Below are 20,811 nucleotides of genomic sequence, written 5' to 3'. Positions count from 1 at the left end.
ATGGTGTGCCTTTGGTTCCCCGCAGGCTCCTGGACAGTAATACTGACAGTGATACTGATGGTGCTGAGCCCGCTCCTGGCTTGGGCTGGAGAGGTAAGTGCACACCTTGGATGGTGAGCTATTTTGGGATGTGGGGAAAGGGAGGGAGTTAGCTTTGTCTGGGTCCAGGCCATGTCACTTAAAACCCTGACATCTTCTTCAGTGACTACTTACCTTTATCATATGGAGCCTCAATTCCTTCCACAAACAAAAGGAGCCTGGGTACTTGCCCTCTTTATGAGACCAGCATAAGGTGCCTTTGTATATATACATATAGGCTATTTCTTGTCAACTCTCTTCTAATAAAACCTCTCCAGCTTACATCCCATTCCTTCGGGGTTTTGAGAGGATTTAGAAGTGCTTTCAAAAATAATCTAAAATGATTATTAATGATTTCAAAATAATTCCCATCCGTGGTTCCCTTTATTCTGTTGAGTTATGCCAGAAAATGGGAACAATCCTCTGAAAATTTTATGGGGACTCAAAAGGAATTAGAAAGATCTCTCCTAGAAGATCCTGTGTTATGTCCATGGGATCTGTGATGCAGCTACCTCTCGCTAATACGTGAGGATGTATCAAGAGACCTCACCATTGTCTCCTTTTCTTTTCTTTTTTTTAAGTTGAAGTATAGTTGATTTACAATATCGAGTTAGTTTCAGGTGTACAGCACAGCACTTCAGTTATATATATATATTCTTTTACAGATTCTTTTCCCTTATAGGTTATTACAAAATATTGAGTAGAGTTCCCTGTGCTGTACAGTAGGTCCTTGTTGGTTATCTATTGTCTCCTTTTCTTTCTCCCTAAACCCCGCTCTTTATAAGGCCTGTATGCCTGTACTGGAGGTACTCTGACAAAAGTTGGGGTTAATTTTCTCCCTATTTCTCCTGCGTAAAGCACTCTGTCCCTGAAGCAGGGATCCTTAGTACTGAGAATGACCCTGTAGTTAAGGAGCATCTAAGGGGCAATCTATGATGCCTTAAAGAGCTCATAAGACCTGAAAACCTGACACAGGTTAGTGCTTATTAGTGCTTATTCTATTTTGAACCTTTCTATCCTATCAGTTTCTCCTATATCTCCTCTTTCTCTGGCCTGAACCCACAAGAAGAGATTTAACTAATATAGAATAAATTATGAAATTATATTTTTATAAACCCCAAATAGTCAAGTATCAGCAATTTCATATGGTTCAAACCATACACCCTGAGCAGGATACAGAGCGTGTGAAGGCTGTTTCCATCCCATAGGGTTGAAAGCCAGTAAGGAAATCAAGGGAACTCACTGGCCTCTTGGAGTCTTGGGCCTAAATTTCATAGGTTCATTCATCATGCCATCTATTTTCCATAATTAGCCATCTTTGGTTACCTCTCCTTCCGGTTTTTCCCTATTCTTTCCCCTACTATGTCATCACTGTTACTAAAAATCCCTGGTTTGCACAAACCCTCAGCACTATAACAGACACATTGGATGAAATGAAACTCCATGAAATGTTCCCTATCTCTTAAAACACCTTTTCCTTACCTGTGAATATTTCTTCCAAGTAGTAAGAGGAGAAAGAGGAAGTTAGTCTGAATTTCTCACAGGAAAGTAAAAGAGACATAAGGTGTCATGATTACAAAAGTATGTTGGAACTGGAGCCCCTCTTGCTTTACCAAGAGCCCCACAAAGATCAATTCCCAAAACTATGGCTTTATTCATTTAGATGACAAATACTTTTTTGAACAACTATTATATACTGGGCTCTGTCCTAGGCACAGAGGATTCCATTTGAATAACAGAAAAAAAGTCGCTTATGATCATGGAAGTTACCTAATGACAAGAGAGAAAGACAACAACCCAATAAACATTGAACCAAGAAAAACATTTCAAACAGCAATAAATGCTCTAAAAAATATATAAGGGTTAAGGGACTGAGAAAATTGTATTCACCTGACTTCAGTGCAAGTATCTAGAGAGCTCTCCCTGTGACATTCAATTGAGACATAAATGATCAGAAGAAGCCAGACATGGGAAGGATCTAAGGGACAAATGCTCCAGGGAGAGGGACCAAGGGAAAGGTCAAAGTGTGGGAAGATGTTTGCTGTGTTTAAGAGACGGAAAGAAGGTTAGAGGAGCTGAAGCAGAGAAAGCAAGTTGGGGAGTGGAATAAGATGAGGTTAGAGAGAAAGTCAGGAGTCAAATCATGTTAGGCCCTGATGGCCATAGTGAGAAATTTGACTTTTATTTACAGAGCTATATGAAGCTACTAAGGGGTTACAAGGAGAGTCCGTTTATATTTATTTTAAAAATTAATTCTAGCTACCGCATGGAGATTGGATTGCAGGGGTTCCAAGTGGAGTCACGGAGACCAGTTAGGAGAGAGTAGAAGGGTTCTCCAGGGAAGATGTGCCTGTGACTTCATTTAGTGTAGTAGCGATGAAGTGAACAGATTTGGGATAGATTGTTGAGTGACTTGTTAATGAATTAAATGGTGGGAGTTGGAAGATAGAAAATCAAAAGCTTATCCCTCAGGATTTTGTCTTGCATGATAACTAGGTGGATGGTGATGCTGTTTATTGAGATAGGGAGGACTATGGACCAGTACACCTCCTTAGACTGGATCCAAAAGTCACCTAATTAATATAAAAGACTCATTTATTGATTTTACCCCTTAGGAAATTTCCAGAGTTTTAGGAGATCTGTGGCAGAAACGGGGATGAAGAACAAATACATGTTTCTTATCATAAATCACAATATCACAGTGACTAATTGCCAAGGCAAAGAAATCAGTCAACTTTGGTTGGACTGAACAAATTTATTTTATTGGAAAAAACAGCTCTTCACTGGGACTGGCTTCCTAAAAAACATATATCATGTAGGACAAAGATTTTCAACAGATATAATATTGGCAAATTTTCCTATGCCACTCTCAGCTGCTCCATAATTGAGAGTGGTTTCTCCAGGACAGTTTTTTCATATGATTTACACCCATGGTTCTCACCCAACGACAGCTCAGCACACTTTCTCCCCATTCCTTCACCCGCCGCAGAATATTGGCTCCAGATAGCACCATTTTTAGTTGGCACACAGGGGGTTTCTTTTGACAACTAGTGGGTAGAGGCCAGGAAAGCTGATAGACAGGCTACTACGCACAGAACAGCTCCCTCTCCCCAGCCACAAAGAACCACCTGGTCCAAAATGTCTATAGTGCTGAGGTTGAAAACACTGCTTTATATACACTATGCTGCTTCTAAAAATTCTAGACTTACACTTTCTACACACACTCACCTTCCAGTTCAGCTCTTCGTGGTTTTATTTAGCTTGTTTCATTACCCCCAAAACTAGACAGTTGAACAAATTCATTCCTTTCTTGTTGAATCCGTTCAATCAAAGCAAGTTCAAGATCTTCATTTTTATTTTTTGCCTTACACCATGTTTTTCAAAATGTCACGAGTTCTTGGTCATCACATCTCTATTTTATTTCAACAACTTGTCTTTTTAAGTCATAAATAGTGGTGGCTGCTACAATATTTTTCAATAAAATGCCTCAAATTTCTGCAGCAATGCTACTTTCCACACTATTAATGATACCAGAAACTTCCTTTTATTCTTCTTACTTTTAAACACAGGGTTATTCTTTAACTCGTTTTGACATTTTCACAATTCAACTAAATCTAAAGACAAAAATATTTTCATTTTCATTTTTGAAAGAAACAAAAACATTCATTTGAAAACATATATGCAACCCAATGTTCACTGCAGCATTATTTACAAATATTCAAGATGCAGAAGCAACCTAAGTGTCCATCAACAAATGAGTGGGTAAAGATGTGGTGTTTATACACACACACACACACACACACACACACACAGTGGACTATTACTCAGCCATAAAAAAGAATGAAATTCTGCCATCTGCAACAATGTGGATGGACCTACAGAGTATTATGGTTAGTGGAATAAGTCAGACAGAGAAAGTCAAATACTCTATGTTATCACTTATAAGTGGAATCTAAAAAATAAAACAAATGTATATGACAAAACAGAAACAGACTCACAAATACAAAGAGTGAACTAGTGGCTACAAGTGGGGAAATGGAAGGGGGAGGGGCAAGATAAAGGTATGGGATTAAGAGATACAAACTACTATGAATAAAATAAACAAGCAACAAGATATATTGTACAACACAGGGAAATATAACCATTATTTTGTAATAACTTTAAATGGAGTATAACCTTTAACAATATTGAATCATCTTGTACACTTGGAACTAACATAATGTCAATGATACTGTAATTTAATACCAAAAAATCAAAAATATGTGTATTCATATGATATATATGTGTATATTTATGTCTATATGTATCTTTACACACAGTGAAGCTACAGAACCACATGTAACCAATAAGAGCTCTGAGACACTTTTGACCCCTTCCCTCAACAGGTCAGGTTTGCCAAACGAATTTTAGCAGCAAATTTTTAGAAAATTTGATTTTCTGAGCTGTCCAGATTTGGAAATGCAGAAAAGGGATTGTGGACCTGTATTGGGGTTATGGTTTTAATCTCCTAAAACTCTTCAATAGTTCTCATTACATTTAACATAAAGTCAAAATTCAAAAAAGGATTTTAAGTGCCTGGTTCCATGTGATTTTTCCAGTCTAATCTTTTCCCCTCCTTTTTCTCACTCCCTGTGCTTCCGTGAACTTTCTAGAGGAAGTTCATCAATTCTTTCAGCTTTTCCACACAGTATTACCGTTACCTAAAATGTGTCTCTCTTTTTCCCCTAAACACACACACACACACACACACACACACACACACACACACTTCCTCTAGCTCACATCCACGTAAGCTTTTATGTTACCACTTAAAGTGGTCTTCAGAGACCACTTCTCTGGCACCCTAACCTAATTTAGGTCATCCTATCATTCTCTGCTATACGAATGCCACACTTTTATCCTGACATTTCTCACTTCTGTATAAATTCTTGCGTGTTTGGCTTTTGTCCATCACTCTCACTAAATTTTAAGCTCCACAAGTGGAGGGGAGACGGCTGTGTTCCCTTCCTTGGAGTCCCAAGGCACAGCGAAGTTTGGGCACAAGCACAGCCCTAACCAAGTGCTTACAGAATGAAGGAGGCTCCTAAGAGGATATGGTGATGGGGCAAATCCCGGTCCAGTTCACACTTGGAGATGTCTAGGCGAGCATGGAAGCCAAGTGGAGCCCGAATGGCTCAGGAGCAGAGGGGTCTCTTCCGCCCAGCACGTCCTTCCTCCACCGCTGGCAGGTGGAAGGTGAACCCGTGGGGTGCCGGTAGAGCCTCCGAGGGAGTCCTAGCGCCCCCCCGCCTGAGCCCGGTGGGCGTCACCGCCAGTCTCGTCCCATGCGCCCGGGTGACAACGTCATTCCTGTCCCCACAGCACTTTTCATGGTGCAGGTAAAGTCCGAGTGTCATCTCTCCAACAGCACGCGGCAGGTGCACTTCCTGGACAGGTACATCTATAACCGGGAGGAGCTGGTGCGCTTCGACAGCTACGTTGGGGAGGACCCGGAGGTGAGCGAGCTGGGGCGGCCGGCCGCGGAGCTCTGGAACCGCCAGAAGGATGCCCTGCAGCGGGCGCGGGCCGCCGTGCACACCTTCTGCAGGATCAACTACAAGTTCTTGGAGAGCAGCACCGTGCGGCGGCGAGGTCGGGGCGGGAGTGGGGGGTGACAGAGACAGAGAGACACAGAGACAGAGGGACTGAGTCCAGGCTGAGTGTGTAGGATTGCGGACAAATACAAGTCAGGAGGGTACACGTGAGAGCCTTCTGTGGGAAAACTAATGTGAGACTTTGTCGACGTGTGCTGGTGAGAGGGGAGAGAGTGTGTGTATGGTGGGGGGAGTGGGCCTGGGGTCTGAGAGGACCGGGAGGGAGGGGGGTATGGGGAGAGGGATGCAGGAGGGAGGGCTCCAGGCATCCTCCACTGCCGCCCTCGGAGAGTCTGGGGCAGGGGAGACGGAGGAAAAGGCTGGCTGGGGTGGATGATCAGAGATGCGGGAAGGGACCTCCAGGTGTCTGTGGTTGGGGGAGGGTAGGGGAGGAGAGGTGAGGAATGTAAGAGGCTTGGGAGAACGTGAGAGGAGCCCCAGTCTGCTCTGGGCACACACCCCCTTACTCCTGAAATCCCTGAAATAAATATGCCGGCGTCTGTGTGCAGGCGCGTTTCTTTGATAATGAAATTTGTGAGGGAGACTAATTAGGGGTGCAGCGGAGAAGAACCTCCCACTCACCTCCGACCTTTCTGAGGCTACTTTTAGGTCAAATTTCCAACTACTCTTTTGCTTTCTTAGTGTGTATATTTTTACATATTTGAAATGATTGTGAAGCTAGCTTTTCAGATACAATTTTGTTACTTAATAATACCATACTGATGTTACTATTTTTATAATGCTAATAGTACTTAAGTAGTTGTGTTTTCCCTTTGTATGGTTGTAAACAATTTACATCACATTCCCCATTGTTAGATTTTATTTTCCATATTGCCACTTAGTTGGAAATTTATCTTATTATTTTTAACTTACATTTCTTTTATTTCTAAAGTTCTTCTCTCTTCCCCCCCGCCAATTGTAATGACTGCTCAAAGCATTATCTATTAATCTGTTGCCACTAGGGTCCTAATGTTTTTCTCAGTCATTTTATGGGTTGTCTATGCAGTAAGATTATTAACACTTTGCTGATACTTGATTCAACATTTTCTCCAGTTTGTGGTTTCTATTAGATCCTGTTCAATATTTTCCATATAAAGAATTTAACATGTTTTACTTACTGAAATAGAAACTGAAAAATTGTGACTAATGATTTACCATCAATCTTAAATCTGCTATTTTGTGGTACTGTACAAATGTGTCCCCCATTTCTCCTTTTTTTTTAAATTAATTAATTAATTTATTTATTTGTTTTGGACTGTGCTGGGTCTAGATGCCACACGAGGGCTTCTCTAGTTGTGGCACGCAGGCTTAGTTGCAGTATGTGGGATCTTAGTTCCCCATCCAGGGATCAAACCCAGGCCCCGAGCATTGGGAGGGCGGAGTCTTAACCACTGGACATCCGAGGAAGTCCCTCTCCTTTCTTTTAAAATAATTGTATTTATTGAGGGCCTGAGAGTGCTAGAGGTTGTCTCAGATGTGAAGAGTCCCAGACCCTGCCCTGATCTCAAATGTCAGTTTACAAGGAGAGAGAATTCTAAAACGATAACAATTGCAAAACTAGATGTGGCTTTTGGTGGGGGGGGGGGGGGGGGGAAGAGCAAGAGAGAGAGAGAAGTCCATCAGCTGAGTATAAAACAATAAAAAACTTTTTAAATGATTACCTTTCCTTGTTCCTTTTCCTCTGCAGGACTCATGCTTTCCTTGAGACACAACTCATAGAGTTAGAGAATGACCTCTGTCTATTTCTGCTTCTCAGGGGAAGAACCATGTCTGTGCTATTCTAAGATGTGAGTCCATTGAGGCAGTGTAACCAGGATTTCAGACTCTATATCTCTATCTACCCCACTACTGTTCCCTAATTTACCCTGAAGCTGTGAATCACACTTTCTTTCACAGTAAAAACATTCAATAAGTAACTGACATATACTGAAAGCTAAGTTCTGGCCACTTCTTTTTTTTTTCTTTTTTGGCCCCCCTGTGCGGCTTGTGGGACTTTAATTCCCTGACCAGGGACTGAACCTGGGCCTTCAGCAGTGAGAGCAGAGTCCTAACCACTGGACCGCCAGGGAATTCCCCCAGCCATTTCTTTACATAGTTTAAGTCCATTAACTCTTTTTTTTTTAATATGATGATCAATATTTTTTATTGAAGTATAGTTGATTTACAATGTTGTGTTAATCTCTGCTGTACAGCAAAGTGATTCAGTTATACATATATACATCCTTTTTAAAATATTCTTTTCCATTATGGCTTATCATAGGATATTGAATATAGTTCTCTAGGCTATACAGTAGGACCTTGTTGTTTATCCATTCCATATACAGTATAATAGCTTACATCTGCTAACCCCAGCCTCCCACTCCATCCCTGCCCCAGCCCCGCCCTCCTTGGCAACCACAAGTCTGTTCTCTATGTCTGTGAGTCTGTTTCTCTTTCATAGATAAGTTCATTTGTGTCATATTTTAGATTTCACATATAAGTGATATCATATGGTATTTGTATTTCTCCTTCTGACTTACTTCACTTAGTATGATCATCTCTAGGTCCATCCATGTTGCTGCAAATGGCATTATTTCATTCCTTTTTATGGCTGAGTAGTATTTCATTGTATATATGACTCATTTAACTTGAAGAGGTAAATTCATATCATTATCCTCCTTTAGAGGAGAGAAAACTGAGGCACAGAGGGATTTAAAAACTCTCCCAGGATTAACCAGTTAGAAGTGAGCCTGGATTTGAACCCAGGCAGCCTAGTTACAGAAATCACCCTTTTATTGAAGGCACCCTGTGTCTTGCAAAATTTGTAAATAATTCAACAATAAGTAACTGTTCTGAATTATGAAAAGAAACCCCACCATTTTGCTCAACATCTCTCAACTCTAATAGGCCCTGTTTTAAGGGTTAAATTAAAGACCCATGACACTGACTCCTCCTAAGCCACATGGCAGCCTGGCCTGCCCAAGGCTGCATCTGGTCAGGAGACTTACTGTCTCCCTCACTATTCCCTCTACATTTTCTCTCCTACTGGAGCCTACAGTGACTGTGTATCCTGCAAAGACCCAGCCCCTGTGGCACCACAGCCTCCTGGTCTTGGTCTGCTCTGTGAATGGTTTCTATCCAGGCCACACTGAAGTCAGGTGCTTCCAGAATGGCCAGGAAGAGGAGGCGGGGGGTGGTCTCCACAGGCCTGATCCCTAATGGAGACTGGACCTTCCAGACCATAGTGATGCTTGAAATAGTTCCTCAGAGTGGAGAGGTCTACACCTGCCACGTGGAGCACCCCAGCTGGATGAGCCCTGCCACAGTGGAATGGAGTGAGAAGCTTTCTAACCTCGAAAATTCCTTATCCATCAGGGAGGAGACTTGCTTACCCCCGAGTGTCAAGTTTCTCCTCTCCCCACAGCATATGTGCATTTGCTCCATGTTCTTCTCTCCTTCAGCTTAGGTTATTGGGGCTGCCCAGTGATATCCTGTGATAGAAATCCCCTGATAGTTTACAGACATCCCGTGATGGTTTCTACAAATACCTATACTCCTTGGGGAGGCAGTTCTGCCTGACAAGCAGAATAGAGGATGTCCCTGTTTTGAGCCTCCCATGACATCACAGGTCATGGTCACCCCTTGGTCCTGGGCACCAGTCCCCTGTGTCGGGCTGGGCTTGTGCTTCTGACACTCCTGCTTTGAGGTGTTATTGTGACCTGAGAAGGGGCACATTCTCTACAGGGATGTTCCTGACCTGAGGGGAGTTCAATCTCATCCAGTCCCAGGCTCCTCATCCAACAGATGTTGAAGACGTGTGTTGAAGATGCCAGGGCTGTGATATTTAAACGATTCACTGCCTGAACCTTGTAGCCATTCCTTTTCTAGGAATGGCCAATTATTCTAGTTCTTTCAGATCAGGCTTCTACCCCCAATCAAAGCTCTCAGAGTCTCAGAGAAGTTGTATTCAGGGTAAAAATCACCCAAACTAGCTTCTTTTCTCAGGGACACGGTATGAACCTTCACAAGGCAAGATGCTGAGTAGAATCGGGGCCTGTGTTATGGGTCTGCTCTTCCTTGGGGTGGGGCTGCTCTTAATCAGGAATTAAAATGGTAAGGAAGCTGTTATCAGCTGAGATGCCCTGCAAGTTTTTTGGAGGAAGAAGTATGCCTTTGCTCAGTGAGTTCTCTGAATATCGATGACCCTATCCTACAGGGTCATCATACAGGGACATCGATATTCAGAGGGCACATTGAGCAAACTTTACCCAGTCGATCTCAAATTTCCTGGAAATCCAGAAATCAACAGTCCACAGTTATTTATGGGTGAAATATAAGAGGTGATGGCCTGTAGAGATAAGAGAAGGGTTATCATGCATGGAGATCTCAGATGGAGATCCTGGGGCAAATGCAGGAAGAGACGCTAAGCCTGATGAAATGATGCTGGATTTGTGTGACGGAAGCTTCCTAGGTCACATGCTCTCAGGGACTTCTCTCCTCTCCTCTCCACCCTGGCATCAGGTGATATGGGTGGTGATGCAGAGAAATCTCAGGTGAGAGGGGGGAGTCAGGGGCTGGGGACATTGTATCCGGGGACAGACTTTCCTCCGTATCTTTTAAGTATACATCCTCCCTTCCCTTTCCTAGGATACTCTGGACTTCAGCCCACAGGTAATGCCCTTTCATCCTCTTTTAGATAGATTTGGCCTCCTAGAAATGGTGGTGGAGATGACAAGACAGGAGACAGATAAAATGAGAAAGACTTTGAATTCTGATTAGGCGGTTTGCAATAAAGCTTTGCACCAGCTAATAAGAGAACAGACTTGTGTTTGCCAAGGGGAAGGTGGTGGGGGATGGATGGACTGGGAGTTTGGGGTTAGCAGATGCAAACTATTACATATAGGATGGATAAACAACAAGGTCCTACTGTATAGCACAGGGAACTATATTCAGTATCTTGGGATAAACCATAAAGGAAAAGAAAATGTGTGTGTGTATGTGTGTGTGTGTAACTGAATCACTTTGCTATACAGCAGAAATGAACACAGCATTGTAAATCAACTATACTTCAGTTTAAAATAAATAAATAAATAATATAAGAGGCCTGTGCTCTAAAGTATCTTTGGCTCAGGGAGGCTTAAGAATGATTTCCGAGCTTCCCTGGTGGCACAGTGGTTGACAGTCCGCCTGCCAATGCAGGGGATACGGGTTCGTGCCCTGGTCCAGGAAGATCCCACATGCTGCAGAGCGGCTGGGCCCGTGAGCCTTGGCCACTGAGCCTGCGCGTCTGGAGCCTGTGCTCCGCAACGGGAGAGGCCACAACAGTGAGAGGCCCGCGTACCGCAAAAAAAAAAAAAAAAAAAAAAGAATGATTTCCCCCTTCTTACTACAGGGCTTTAACGTGAGGCCCCCCAAAAGAGGGAAAGAAGCAGCATGAAGAGGGAGGTCTGGAAACACCCCTCTCCTCTGTCTCCTGTAGGACTCCAGAGCTGGAGCGAAGATGGTGACACTCAAGCAAGAACCTTCTGTCCCATCAACTAGAGGTGATCGTACTAAGTGAAGTAAGTCGGAAAGAGACAGATACCATATGATGTCACTTCTATGTGGAATCTAAAATATGGCACAAATGAACCTATCTACAAAGCAGAAACTGACTCATAGACATAGAGAACAGATTTGTGGTTGTCAAGGGGGAGGGGAGGTGGGGGAAGAATGGAGTGGGAGTTTGGGATGAACAGATGCAAACTATTATATATAGGTTGGATAAACAACAAGGTCCTAATGTATAGTGCAGGGAACTATATCCAATCCCCTGTGATGAACCATAATGGAAAAGAATATAAAAAAAGAATGTCTATATGTGTGTAACTGAGTCCCTTTGCTGTACAGCAGAGATTGGCACAGCATTGTAAATCAACTCTACTTCAATAAAAAAAAAATTAAAAAAAAAAAGAAGAACCTTCTGTCCCAGCTTCTTCACAGCATGAAAAGGTTTCCTGCTTAGCACTCATTCTTCACAAGAGTACTTTCTCAGGATCTGGTTTGCTCAGGATCTGGTTGAATGACCCTGCAGGAAATGTCCTGGATGGCTTCCTCAGCCCCTCACCTGGACCTGGAAGTTCCCACTGTTGATTCCAGTACCTTATTTCATTCTTTCCTGATCCTCTTTGTTTTCTACCCTTGCTGCCTCCTTTGGCCCACATTTCCTTATATTTATTTTCTGGAATACACAGGGAGTGAATCTTCTGCTTCATACAGCATCAAGGACAAGAAATAGAAGGAAAAAAGAAAGGGAGAGTTGCATCACAAAACAAAGATGGTTTTCATTTACATTCCGGAATTTTGGACACATGTGATCTGGAAGGTTTTCTTGCTTCCTTCCCTGTTTTATCTCAGGTTTTCTGCATTCTGTATTTAGGCGTGTTGCCCTGAGCTAGGAGAAAGCCCTTGCTGAACCCACTTCCTGGTCTCCTACATCTTTGCATTCTCAAAGACAAACACACAAGTCCCTTCACACCATGGGATACAGAAAGGGGACAACAAATACAAGACATGCAGGTAACTTGTAAGTATATGATGCCTTCAATCACATTCTTTTGTCTCTTTTCCCTGATTTTTTTAAAAGAAAATATCTAAACCTGGATACTTCTACCCTTATTATTAAGGGTAGACTTCAACACCTCAATTTTTTTTCTATCTCTTGAATAAAAATCAGTGGCATGCTGACGCTGACTTGGGATGTGCTCTTTTCAGAAAGCTATCAGGACAAAGCCACTGTAGTGGAAAAGATGTATTTCTGAGGGCCCCCCCCCAAGATAGTGTGACAAACTGTCTGTCATGAGAGAATACTGTGTGGACCTTACCTTAGCAGAAAACAGAGAAAATGCTGGGAAACAAAAGGGAATGCATGATCTAAACGATGAAGTACCCTGCAGCTAGAAAAAAATGAGAAGCTCTCTGTACCCTGCTATGGAATAATATCCAAAATATATTTGGAGCAAGGTACAGGAGAGTATGTGTAGTATACAACATTTTGCTTAATAAATTAGAGGAGGAGAATAAGAATATCTAGCTATACCCATTCCATTCCATTCTATTCTACTCACATGTGTATATAGAAACAATGGAAGGTTTGTAAAAGTGGTGGCCTAAATGACAATGAGAAAATATGTTGTAACGAACAGATTTGAAAGCTTGACTTGTCTGAATATCTTATTTAATCATTTTTAATTGAAGAACTTTCAAATATTTTATGTAATCAAAAATTTATTTTTTATATCACTTAACACTAAATATGGTGTGCACCAGTAAATTAATTAATTGATTAATTTATTTGGCAAACACATATTAAAAACCCCTTTTATATTAGGTACAACTTTATTTTTGTTTCTTATTAGTCATCCATTTTATACACATCAGTGTATACATGTCAATCCCAATCACCCAATTCATCACACCACCACCACCACCCCCCACCGCTTTCCCCCCTTGGTGTCCATACATCTGTTCTCTACATCTGTGTCTCAATTTCTGCTCTGTAAACCGGTACCATTTTCTAGGTTCCACATATATACATTAATATACGATATTTGTTTTTCTCTTTCTGACTTACTTCACTCTGTATGAGAGTCTCTAGATCCATCCATGTCTCTACAAATGACCCAATTTCGTTCCTTTTCATGGCTGAGTAATATTCCACTGTATATATGTGCCACATCTTCTTTACTCATTCATCTGTCGATGGGCATTTAGGTTGCTCCCATGACCTGGCTATTGTAAATAGTGCTGCAATGATGAACATTGGGGTGCATGTGTCTTTTTGAATTATGGTTTCCTCTGGGTATATGCCCAGTAGTGGGATTGCTGGGTCATATGGTAATTCTATTTTTGTTCTTTAAGGAACCTCCATACTGTTCTCCATCATGGCTGTATCAATTTACATTCCCACCAACAGTGCAAGAGGGATCCCTTTTCTCCACACCTCTAGCATTTGTTGTTTGTAGATTTTCTGATGATGCCCATTCTAACTGGTGTGAGGTGATACCTCATTGTAGTTTTGATTTGCATTTCTCTAATAATTAGTTATGTTGAGCAGCATTTCATGTGCTTCTTGGCCATCTGTATGTCTTCTTTTGGAGAAATGTCTTTTTAGGTCTTCTGCCCATTTTTGGATTGAGTTGGGTTTTTTTTTAATATTGAGCTTCATGATCTGTTTATATATTTTGGAGATTAATCCTTTGTCCAATGATTCATTTGCAAATATTTTCTCCCATTCTGAGTGTTGTCTTTTCATCTTGTTTATGGTTTCCTTTGCTCTGCAAAAGCTTTCAAGTTTCATTAGGTCCACTTGTTTATTTTTGTTTTTATTTCCATTACTCTAGGAGGTGGATCAAAAAATATCTTGCTGTGATTTATGTCAAAGAGTGTTCTTCCTATGTTTTCCTCTAAGAGTTTTATAGTGCCCAGTCTTACATTTAGGTCTCTAATCCATTTTGAGTTTATTTTTGTGTATGGTGTTAGGGGGTGTTCTAATTTCATTCTTTTACATGTAGCAGTCCAGTTTTCCTAGCTCCACTTATTGAAGAGACTGTCTTTCCTCCATTGTATACCCTTGACTCCTTTGTCATAGATTGGTTGACCATAGGTGCGTGGGTTTATCTCTGGGCTTTCCTTCCTGTTCCATTGATCTATAGTTCTGTTTTTGTGCCAGTACCATATGATCTTGATTACTGTAGCCTTGTAGTATAGTCTGAAGTCAGGGAGTCTGAGTCCTCCAGCTCCATTTTTTTTCCCTCAAGACTGCTTTGGCTCTTTGGGGTCTTTTGTGTCTCCATACAAATTTTAAGATTTTTTGTTCTAGGTCTGTAAAATATGCCATTGGTAATTTGATAGGGATTGCATTGAATCTGTAGATTGCTTTGGGTAGTATAGTCATTTTCACAATATTGATTCTTCTAATCCAAGAACATGGTATATCTCTCCATCTGTTGGCATCCTCTTTAATTTCTTTCATCAGTGTCTTATAGTTTTCTGCATGCAGGTCTTTTGTCTCCCTACATAGGTTTATTCCTAGGTATTTTATTCTTTTTGTTGCAATGGTAAATGGGCTTGGTAAATGGTAAATGGTAAATTTAATCCAAAAGATTACAATGGAGATACATAAACTGAAAACAGATGATAAGAATGGAAGCAAACTTGACAAAAAGTATGTGATTAGAAATAAGCTAGAAAAGTAAATCAAAGAAATATTCTACCCTTGTATAAAACATTGTGCAACTATTAAATCATTATGTAATTCTAAATTCCATAGACTTTGAGAATATAAGTAAATTATTATATTAGAAGTAATTATAAGTAATATAGATTATATAAAGTTGTTGGACGAGTCTCAGAGAAAGAAATTGGTTGAGAAAATAGAGGATTCTGCTATTTTGTTCCATTTGAAGAGTCAGTTTCAAATAGAAGGAAATCCTAAGTGTAAGTGATTGATTTAGAAGTTTATTTAGAAGTTTATTGTGCTCATTTGAGCACAATTCCTCCAGTGTCAGAGACTATTATTCAATTTTTAAGCAAATTCAGTCTATTTTTTGAACATCTTAGTTGCATTGTGTATTATTTACACTAAACAAGTCATCATGCTATAGGAATTAAATAAGGGGATAGTCATGTCTGCAATAGACATACAGTTGAGATAAGTTTTATTTGATCCTAAGGTTGCAGCTTTACCCTTGCTTTGTTATCTGAGATGAAGAAATGATTCCTCTCATTTTATTTGAAACCTGGTGTGAAATTATAAGTTTGAATTAAAATGTATGGCATGACTATTTCAATGAAGACGCTTTCTGCTGCTAGTAGTAGAAAAAACCCAATCAATTTGGCTTTGATTTTTTTTTTTTTTTTTTACTTATTTTACATAGCAGATGGGCCCCAGGTAGGGCACCTCCAGAGCTGATCAATGTAACTGTCCAATGGCTAAATATATCCATCACCTCTAAAAATTTCCCTGTGTTCCCCACCTTTATTGTGATAAGAATCCTTGCCATGAGACTTACCATCTTAACAAAATTTTAATTACACAAGAGGCAACTTACTTTTTCCCAGAGTGTGATATTGGGTTTCATAAAATGAAATCTATATTTGGTCTTTTTCCCTATTCTGGCACAGTTCTCCTAAAACCCTTGGAATTTCCAAAGTGATGAGAGCCACAAAGATGTCTCGTTATATTAATGAGGTGACAGTTGGACCCCACTTAGGGGTGGGGGCTGGTTGCAGGGAGAACCAACCCTGTGATCAGACCCACTCCCTGACCTCTGGGAAAGAGAAAGTACTTGGAGGTTGAAACAACAGCCAGTGGCAACTCAGGGGATCCCAGACGCAGCAGAAGAGCCCCCATCTTAGGGCCTCAGGTGGCAACACCAGCAACACTGGCAGCAGCAAAGCACCAATGACTCCAGAGGCACAAGAAGTGACAGTGAGAGCACCTTGCAACACCTCTGACAGAAGAACTCAAATATAACCAGAGGCAGCTCAGGTAAGAGAAACCAAAACCGTGTGCTCTAGTGCCACCTACTGGAAAACAAAAGAAAAGCCTCTAACTTCTAAACCCACGATTCATTAGAATCTGTGCTCGCTACTTCAAATGTGCTGGCAGAGGACAACTCATCAAGCACCATGAAGAACCACAGCAACAGTGTACCACAAAAGTAAAAGACACTTCTCCAGAAACCAAGCATAAGGTCATGGGATATGGTGATCTAACTGATAGAGAATTCAAAACAGCTGTCAGGAAGAAACTCAACGAGCAACGGAAGCTCACAAAAGCAGAACAGAAGGAATACTTTCCCAAAAAGATTGAAACGCTAAAAAAAAAAAAAAAAAAAAGAACCAAACAGAAATTCTGGAGCTAAAGAACTAATAAACGAGATGAAGAATTCTTTAGAAAGCAATGGAAATAGAGAAGACCGTATGGAAGAGAGAATTTGTGAGCTCAAAGATAGAAATGTAGAAATGACACTAGTAGAAGAGGAAAGAGAAAGATCTTTTTATTTATTTTTTTAACATCTTTATTGGAGTATAATTGCTTTACAATGGTGTGTTAGTTTCTGCTTTATAACAGTGAATCAGCTATACATATACATATATCCCCATATCTCCTCCCTCTTGCATCTCCTTCCCACCCTCCCTATCCCACCCCTCTAGGTGGTCACAAAGCATCAAGCTGATCTCCCTGTTGCTATGTGGCTGCTTCCCACTAGCTACCTATAAAAATATGGAACGCTTCACGAATTTGCGTGTCATCCTTGCGCAGGGGCCATGCTAATCTCTCTCTGTATGGTTCCAATTTTAGTATATGTACTGCCAACGCAAGCACAAAAATCTTTTTAGAATGAGGAAATTCTGTGAGAGCCATTTGACTCTTTTAGGAAGGGCAACATTAGGGTGATGGGTATCTCAGAAGAAGAGAGCAAGAAGGGAGGAGAGAAGTTTACTTAAAGAAATAATGGCTGAGGGGCTTCCCTGGTGGTGCAGTGGTTAAGAATCCACCTGCCAATGCAGGGGACACGGGTTCGAGCCCTGGTCCGGGAAGATCCCACATGCCGCGGAGTAACTAAGCCCGTGAGCCACAACTACAGAGCCTGCGTTCTAGAGCCCACAAGTCACTACTGAAGCCCGTGCGCCTAGAGCCCATGCTCCGAAACAGGAGAAGCCACCGCAATGAGAAGCCCGCACACCGCAAGAAAGAGTAGCCCCCACTCGCCTCAACTAGAGAAAGCCCGCACACAGCAACGAAGACCCCACGCAGCCAAAAAAAAAAGAATAAACTTTTTAAAATATAATTAAAAAGAAAAAATGGCTGAGAACTTCCCAACCACGGGAAGGAACTGAATCTACAAGTCAATGAAGCAAATAGAGCCCCTCATTAACTCAATGCAAAAAGACCACCTCCAAGACACATTATGTTAAAATTGTCAAAAGTCAATGACAGGGACTTCCCTGGTGGTCCAGTGGTTAGGACTCCATGCTTCCACTGCAGGGGGCACGGGTTCAATCCCTGGTCAGGGAACTAAGATTCCACATGTTGCACAGCACAGCCAAAAAAAGAAAGAAAAAAAAGTCAGTGACAGAGAATTTTTAAAGGCATCCAGGGAAAAAAGGATCGTAACCTGTAAAGGAACCCCATTAGTTTATCAGCAGAGTTCTTAGCAGAAATTCTACAGGTCAAGAGGGAGTGGGATGACATTCTCAAAATACTGAAAGATAACTGTCAGCCAAGAATACTCTATCCGACAAGGTTGTCATTCAGAGATGAAGGAGAAATAAAGACTTTCTCAAACGGAAGCTGAGAGAGCTCATCAAAATATACCTTCCTTACAAGAGACGTAAGAAGGAGCTCTTCTACCAGAAATAAAAATGTAACTGAACCCAGGTTCAGTTGCTCGCCACTCATAAGCCAATAATTTGAGAGGCAAGTGTCAGTAGAAAGGAAACGTGCTTTAATCAGAAGCGCCAGCAATCTGGGGAGAAGGTGGACTTGTTTCCCAAACCAACTCCAAAGATTCTGCTCAGCCATGACAGTTTTTAAAGGGAAAAATGGAGGGAAAGAATCTCAGTGAATCACCAAGGCAGGAGGCTGGGTTCTGCATCATTCTCCATTGAGTGCAGACTGGCTGACTCTCTCTTCAGATGTTATCTTGCCTGGGTGATCTCCTGCAGGATTGCCTGGGGGTTTGAGCTGCTGGGGGTAGAGAGCTAGTTATTTTTTAACTGTTTTTTATCTAAGAAAAGAATCAACAGGTTAGACAAGGCATGGTGTGCATTCAGGAGAGCATAAGTCGGGAGTTAGTTTCAATTGCCTAGTGATCTCATTCCTATAATTAGGTTCTTTTAAGGTTAGAGGGGAACAGAAATGGGCAAATAGGAAAGAGGCAAAAGACCTGCTTTCAAAAAGGTAAAAAGTAAAAAAACAAAAAGTTATCTGGGCTTCCCTGGTGGCGCAGTGGTTGAGAGTCCGCTTGCGGATGCAGGGGACACGGGTTTGTGCCCCCATCCGGGAGGATCCCACATGCCGCAGAGCAGCTGGGCCCGTGAGCCATGGCCGCTGAGCCTGCGCGTCCGGAGCCTGTGCTCCGCAACGGGAGAGGCCACAACAGTGCGAGGCCCGCGTACTGCAAAAAAAAAAAAAAAAAAAAAAAAAAAAATTTTACATGTACAAAGAGTGAATTTGTGGTAAGTAAATTATACCTCAAGAAGCCTGTTAAAATAATCTTTCTTAAAAGAAAAAGCGCCCTCCTAAGCAAGACAGAAAGTCTAGAAGACATAAAGAAAAATATGTATTTGAATAAAAATTTAAAATTTCTTGCATGGATTAAATAAATTTTAAAGAAATATATAAAGCTCAGAAAACTTTGCAACACACAAGGCTGACAATGGGCTAACTTTCTTATTATGTAAAATTGCCAACAAATCAACAAAAAAATGAACAAAAATAAACAACAGAAAAGTGGGCAAAGATACAGACTATTTACAGAAGCAAATACACCAAAGGCCAATAAACATAAAATATTTACTCAAACACACCAATAATCAGAAAAAAATACAAATTCAAATAGCAATGTGATGAAATATTTCTCCCCCAAACTGACAAATATAATAGTCTGGGTTTTTTAAATAAAGGATTTACAAGAGTCTGTGGGAATGGATTCTCTCACCTATTATTAGTAGCATCATGAGTGAGTGGGAGCTTGGTGGTATCTATTAAAATATTAAAGTGCAAATGTTACATGATTGACAACAACAATAAAATCCACATCCATATATCTGCAATGTTCTGAATGTTTGTGCCTCTACAAAATGTATCTGCTGAAACCTAGTCCCTAATGTGATGCTATTAAGATGTAGAGCTTTGGGGGGTGACTAAGTCCTGAAGGTGGACCCCTTATGAATGGGATTAGTGCCCTTATAAAGGGCCAAAAAGACCAGAGTCTTCCCTTCCACCATGTGAGGCCACAGTGAGCTATTGACAGTCTGCAAACCCAGAAGAGGGTTTTCACCAGAACTCGACCTTGCTGGTATACTGATCTCAGACTTCCCACCTCCAGAACTGTGAGATATAAGTTTCTGCTGTTTATAAGCTACTCAGTTTATGGTATTTGGTTGTAGTAGCCTGAATGGACTAAGATAATATCTATCTAAAAGAAACAATCCTACATGAGCTTAAAGAGACTTGTAATTGAATGTTTGTTGCACCAGGTTAGGAATAACAAAATTATTTCCAAATTCAAAAAGAAAAACTGGGCTTCCCTGGTGGCGCAGTGGTTGAGAGTCAGCCTGCCGATGCAGGGGACACGGGTTCGTGCCCCGGTGCAGGAAGATCCCACATGCCGCGGAGCGGCTAGGCCCGTGAGCCATGGCTGCTGAGCCTGGGCGTCTGGAGCCTGTGCTCAGCAATGGGAGAGGCCACAACAGTAAGAGGCCTGCATACTGCAAAAAAAAAAAAAAAGAAAAACTGACAACTTTGTCTTGATTATGAAAATTCTGTACATCAAAAAATTATAAAATATGTTAAATATTGGTGTATATCCCTTTGGGTAGTTGGATAATCCTAGATAAAAACATTCTAAATAAATTCTCATACATGTGCCCAAGATGACATATAAAAAAAGTAACTGAAGAGAAAAGAAACAGTCTTAATATTAAGAGAGAGAATGGATGAATTGTGGTATAGCCACGCAAAGGACTAATATACCAAGTTTTAAGTGAATGAGGTAGGACTATCAACCTGTATAGCAAAAAAATCATAAACTACAAGAAACCCAGAATACCCAAAAGCAACCCTGAGAAGGAAGAACAAAGCCAAAGGTATCGCACTTCCTGGCTTCAAACTATAGTAATAAAAACAGTATAGTACTGGCATTAAAATGGACACATAGACCAGTGGAACAGAAAAGAGAGCCCAGAATTAAACCCTTCCATATATATTCAATTAATATTTGACAAGGGAGCCAAGAACACCCAATGGGGAAAGGATAGTGTCTTCAACAAATGGTGCTGTGTAAACTGGAGAAACACACGCCAAAAAAAGTAGAAGAAAGGAAATAATGAAGATAAGAGAGGAAATAGA

General features: G+C 41.2%; 1 non-coding gene and 1 pseudogene across 1 annotated transcript; one reads left to right on the top strand and one right to left on the bottom strand.

Moving 5' to 3' along the window:
* On the top strand, positions 1-9,799 carry LOC132498039 (DLA class II histocompatibility antigen, DR-1 beta chain-like; annotated as a pseudogene).
* A 7,154-nt stretch (positions 9,800-16,953) lies between these two features.
* LOC132498099 (U6 spliceosomal RNA) lies at positions 16,954-17,061 on the bottom strand. The gene has a single exon (XR_009533711.1). It is a non-coding gene; the product is annotated as a U6 spliceosomal RNA (small nuclear RNA).
* Between the last annotated feature and the right edge of the window lie 3,750 nt (positions 17,062-20,811).

This window comes from Mesoplodon densirostris, chromosome 10, assembly GCF_025265405.1.
Source record: "Mesoplodon densirostris isolate mMesDen1 chromosome 10, mMesDen1 primary haplotype, whole genome shotgun sequence".
NCBI classification, from domain to species: Eukaryota; Metazoa; Chordata; class Mammalia; order Artiodactyla; family Ziphiidae; genus Mesoplodon; species Mesoplodon densirostris.
The sequence above is the reverse complement of the archived record's forward strand: the minus strand, read 5'-3'. Positions and strand labels throughout refer to the sequence as shown.